This window comes from Pezoporus flaviventris, unplaced genomic scaffold (assembly GCF_033815535.1).
Source record: "Pezoporus flaviventris isolate CSIRO_AGI_PZ_B2104156 unplaced genomic scaffold, CSIRO_AGI_Pfla_v1 ptg000057l, whole genome shotgun sequence".
Lineage (NCBI taxonomy): Eukaryota > Metazoa > Chordata > Aves > Psittaciformes > Psittacidae > Pezoporus > Pezoporus flaviventris.
Genome location: NW_026892605.1, coordinates 3,497,799 through 3,503,798, shown reverse-complemented (window position 1 = coordinate 3,503,798; position 6,000 = coordinate 3,497,799).

Sequence of the window (6,000 nt, the reverse complement as noted above, 5' to 3'; positions counted from 1 at the left end):
TGCAATCTGTGAAGACGTCTGATTGCTGGAGCACTTCCCTAACTTTCTGTCCTCATTTCTTGTCAAATGTGACCATGACACAAATATCCTTGAGTAATTTGGGGTCAATCACTTGCAGCTTGAGAAAGATCAATTGGATGGACAGGATGACAACTTCTTCATACATGTAGAAGAGGGGAGGAGGGCCCTAGAGTCAGTCTTTAAAGAAACAAAGGACTTTTCCAGTATCAGAAATAAAAAGTGAAGAGCTCTTGAACATGGCAATCAACCAATGACAGCATTTCTCAAGAAAAACCTCTCTTAAAATCATGGCAGGCACACCATTTTCTACATCAGACACAAGGATAGTGCATGACCTGAAATGCATTTTCTAGAAATAAGGCAGGCAAAGCATTTGGTTTCTTATAGCATACTGGTTTACCCACTGATAGATATATTTGAAGAAGAGCTCATGTTTTTCCATTTGTTAGAATTTTGAAGTGCCCTTCAAGAGCTTCATTAAAATGAATTGAATTCTACTGGTTATTAGATATTTCAATAATACAAGAAACTACACCACTAGCATCTGGAAAGTTTGGTCAGAAAGTTTGAGTTCCTTTGGATTCCAAACTATTTAAATATGTTCCATTTGTATTTGATGTCATCCAAGATCATGATGAGTTTCTGCTGCTGTTTTTTCATGTATCGTATACTGAATATCCAGACACAGAAAACAATGAAATCTTTCTGTGCAAAACTGCTGTTCTTCTGTTAGAGCATTTTACATAAGAGAAGGGCTATCCAGAGAAATGAGTTTCAAGTGCAGCAGCCTTTGATTATAGAGTAGGCTCAGGAAGACTGTTCAGTGTTTTGCAGGGCCGCAGCAAGGCCCAGGGCTATCCAGGAGGACAAAGCAGAAACCTGCTCCACAACAGCTGGCACAAGTAGGCTGTGGGTGGAGCAAGGCTGCTGGGACAGCGGGGCTTGAAGAGCTGCTCCTCAATAGTATGCAACATACAGATTTCCTCTCTGAAATGTACCAGATGTATCAGGCTACTGCTAAGGCTCCTTTTGCTTCAGAAATAAGGTGTCATGCAGAATATATCTGGTATTTCTTAAAAAAATAGTACTATTCTTTGCTGGTTAATTCATGTAAATTTAACATTCTTAGGAGACATCCATTGAAAACATGTATGCATAAGCGTAAGACTTTGTTTACAGCTGTCTTGTGTTTCCATATTAGGAATAATTCTTTAAACGTAAGTATGAATTACACTAAATGACGTCCAGAGTCTCTCAGTTCCTTCAGTTGAAAAAAGTTAAAGTGTAAACCTAAAGTAAAAATTGTTTCAACCACATTAGTTAACTGTCTTATGGAAGGAGTCCCTCATACAAAAAATAAATCCCTGAACATTTAAGAAGATTCTATTCCCAAGCCTTGCAGCAATAGAGCACAGAAGATATACAGACATCTAAGCCATACCGAATTCTGTAGTACCTACCTGTCTGCCTGGTCAGCTGAGAGCCCTCACCAGAGTACAGATGCTTTTGCCTGCTTCCTTCTAGCTCCATAATGCTAACGTATGTAACTGTGGTACTTTACAGTGCAAAGGTAGGGGGAAAGGGAGAAAGATGGTTCCCTTTTAAATGCCTCCTGAAGGACCCAGGAACAGCAAGACAGTCTGTCTTGTGCCAGAGTCATACTTTCCTGGTGGACACCCAGGGCTCAGCCATGTTATTTACATTGCCAGGTGGAGAAGAAAGCTTCTAATGCTGAACTGTGAGCATATAGTTGGCATCTCACAGTACCTGCCGACCCTTTATACTGAACTAAGTGAACATTTAATGTGGATTAAACCACTTCCTGAAGGCATTTCAACTCTATGCCCTAACCCTACTTTCCCACAAAGAAAGAAGAATCTTGTATGAAATCTAGCCAACATTCTTTTCCTTCCAAAAAATAATATGGCATAAAAAAGGAGTATCTATGAAAAACCCCAATGATTTAATTTCTACCAGAGATGTTTTTGATAATGGAATTTTTGGCAGTGTCATAGAATCTTATAATAGTTAGGGTTGGAAGAGACCTTAAGATCATCTAGTTCCAACCCCTCACTAAACCTCACGCTAAACCATGTCACCCAAGGCTCTGTCCAACCTGGACTTGAACTCCACCAGGGATGGAGTATTCATAACTTCCCTGGGCAACCCATTCCAGTGCCTCACCACCCTTACAGTAAAGAACTTCCTCCTTACATCACATCTAAACTTCCCCTGTTTAAGTTTTAACCCATTACCCCTTGTCCTATCACTACAGTCCCTAGTGAATAGTCCATAGCATCCGTATAGGCCCCCTTCAGATACTGGAAGGCTGCTATGAGGTCTCCACACAGCCTTCTCTTCTCCAGGCTGAACAGCCCTAACTTTCTCAGCCTATCTTCGTGCGGGAGCTGCTTCAGTCCCCTGATCATCCTCGTGGCCCTCCTCTGGACTTGTTCCAACAGTTCCATGTCCTTTTTATGTTGAGGACACCAGAACTGCACACAATACTCCAAGTGGGGTCTCACAAGAGCAGAGTAGAGGGGCAAGATCACCTCCTTTGACCTGCTGGTCACGCTCCTTTTGATGCAGCCCAGGACATGGTTTGCTTTCCAGGCTGCAAGTACACACTGTTGGCTCATGTTCAGCTTTCAAACACAAGTGGCTTATGGATAGGATGAACCCTTCCACAACCAGATCAACAACCAGATGCTACAACCCTTCCAGAGCGTTGTCTTCCATTGCTTGCCCATTACTCCTGCTACATTCCTCTGAAACTACAGACTTCTAGCATACATAACAGCTTTGAGCCAGGAACCCTATAAGACTGCATGAAAAAAACTGATAAGTTTTTCTGAGCCCATCTTTTCTTAAACTAACTGGATGCCCTTTACATGTTTTACTGAAGTCTGTTGGTAATCCCTATCCAGACTTGCCATTTTTCTTACCATTCTGTGGGACAAAATTAATTTTTTCAAATTATTTTGTTAATTTGTTTTAAAGGAGTTTGTTGGCCAGTTTATAGCACTGACACAGCACTCTAAGTAGGAAAAAAAGGGTTCTCTAGGAGGTACAGAGAGAAACACTTAGCATAAGTGGGCTGTTTTACACAGATCCTTCTCTGAAATTTGGAAGAACTGAAATTCTATCTTTGACAGGTGAGATCTTGAGGATGAGAGCAGTGTCCACCTAGAGAGAAGCAACAGCAATGCAAGGCTGCAGATGTGGTAGTCATCACTTGTTTTCATTTTCAAGAGTTCCATAAAATGAAGGTCAAATGTTAACTTATTTAAAGCACAACATCATAAAACTTTTGCATCACTGGTGATTCGCCTGTCCACTCTTACATCTTTTTCTGCATAAGAAACTTGATTAGAAGATTGTGTGTATCTTGACAATGAAGAAATACATATTATCCATTAACAAATTAAAACCTATTTAAATGTGAAGTTCTTCCTAGATCTAGACACATTGAAGCTGATGTTCCCAGAAGTCTTAAAGATGTAAGTACCAGTAAGATCTACTATGTTCATGTAGAGAACTTGTTATATATCTTTAAGTGATTTTAATCAGTGTGCACAGTGTCTTGCTTAAGAATCATAGAATGATTTGGGTTAGAAAGGGCCTTAAAGATCTAGTTCCACTCCCCTTGCCATGGACAGGGACACCTTCCACTAGACCAGATTTCTCAAATCGCATAATCATAGAATCAGCTAGGTTGAAAAAGGCCTTTAAGATCAACTGTTATGCCAGGACTGCCACATCCACCACTAAAACATGTCACTACTGGCCTCGTCTGCATGGATTTTCAGCTCTTCCAGGGACGGTGATTCCACCGCTGCCCTGGGCAGCCTGTTCCAATGCTTGATCACATTTTCGGTGAAGAAATTTTTCCTAACATCCAATCTAAGCCTCCCCAGGCACTGCCTGAGGCCATTTCCTCTTGTTGTGTTACTTGTTACTTTTGAAAAGAGACCAGCCACCTCCTCTCTCCATTTTATAAAAAGGTATGTTGTAGTTATTTTTTTTAATACCTTTGATATTTAGTAGTGTCCTGGGTTCAGCAGTAGCAGTCATGTTTCTCCTTCGTGGTAGCTGGTGCAGTGCTGTGTTTTGACTTCCAGCCTGGGAGCAGTGCTGGTGATACTGATGTTTTCGGTTGTTGCTAATTGATGTTTACCCTGACCAAGGACTTTGCGAGGCTCATGCTCTGCCAGGGAGGAGGGGAAGCCGGGAGGAAGCAGGGATGGGGCGCCTGACCCAGGCTGGCCAAAGAGGTATTCCATCCCACAGCACGTCATGGCCAGGGTGGGGGGTAACTGGGAGTTACCCGGAAGGACACGGGCTTCCGGGTGGGACTCGTTTCTTGGCCGGTTGTATTGTATTCTCTTCCCTTGTTATTTTCTCTTATCATTGTTGTAGTTGGTGGTAGCGGTGGTGATTTGTGTTGTACATTGGTTGCTGGACTGTTCTTGTCTCAACCCGTAGGAGTTGCACCCTTTCGATCCTCCTCCCTGTTCCTCCGGGAGCAGGGAAGGGGAGAGCCCTGGCGGGGAGAGGGGGCTCTTGATTGCTCTCAGCCCGGCACCGCTCACTGGGAGTGAGTGAACAAGCTGTCTGGCTAGGGTTTAAACCATGACAAGTAGTTTTGCTGCTGCTTTGTGATGCTGTATCACCACAGAGCAGCATGAAGTCACTTGACTCAAAGCCCTTGTGCCTTCTTGTAATCTTGATTCTGATTTGTAGACACTAAGAAATTCTAAAACTTACTGAAATCAGTTTAAAAACCTCTCCAAATCCACTGAGATTAGGATTTAATCACTCACATTTTCTCCTTTGCCACCATAGTGTGGGTTTGCTTTCCTCTGTTGAATTTTACCATTATCTGTGGGGAAGAGATAGGCTGTCTCTAAACATGCCCCTGGGAGAACTGTTCAGCCTGGGACAGACTACTTTTCTTCATAAAAGTTTCTAAGCTAAAGCCCAATTCTGCACGTGCTGAGCATTCTTTCTGCAAATTTATCTTCAAGATACTTTTACAGTTAAATATATGTGATTTGTTGATATTATTTCCTCTTTGTTCTAGTCACAGTAATCGTTTCCATGGACTGTTACTGCATTTTGAGGGGTATTTAATATTACTGAAGTTAAGCTTAATGATTTTATTTAAAAATTCAGGAGGGGGTTACAGTCTAATTTTTTATAAGTACAGTGGTAAATAATAATTTTAAAAGTAGAAACTGGGAACTGCCTCATGTGTTTAAATGGGTTAAGAGAAAAATCTATTTGCAGATTTTAATTTATAGTCATCTTCCAGAGCTGACATGGAAAAATAATGTGACTGGAATGCCTGTTCCATAATCAGGAAACAGTGCTTTTCAAAACAGTAAAAACTAGCAAGACTTTGAAATCAATTTTTCTCCTCTACATGTTGTGAATGACACATTGTAACTTAAGTTTTTTTTCCAGTGATGCTGTTCTATGAAGCTACCAGAGTAAGACTCACTAGGAGTTTCACTATGAAGCACTAATAGCTCAGTAAATACTGAAATTTTGGAAGAGATTTATCTCCCGCTGTATAAGACTGTTTTGGCAGATGGTCACAAAAAGATTTCTTCACTGTCAAGTATCACAATTATTGCTGTTGTGAGTGCTTTGTTAAAATGATGTTAATGTTCGAAAGCAAACTCATGGCAGTTGCATACGTTAATGTAGTAAACGGAAAAGCTTTATTCTATTTATTCTGAGGCAGACAACAAGCCTCATTTCTCTGATTTTGATTCAGGACTAAAGAGGAGGTACTCTTTTTCAGCAGAAAGTTAACAGTTGCAGAAACAGTTTTATTCTATTCAGCAAACTTGAAAGTGTATTTAGCAAGGATTCTGTAATTCTTCTCTACCACTTGCACATTAACCATATGCACACAATTCTGGTTTCCCCTCTGCAATGCAGCTCCATCCCAGAATCTACTTTAGAGAAGCG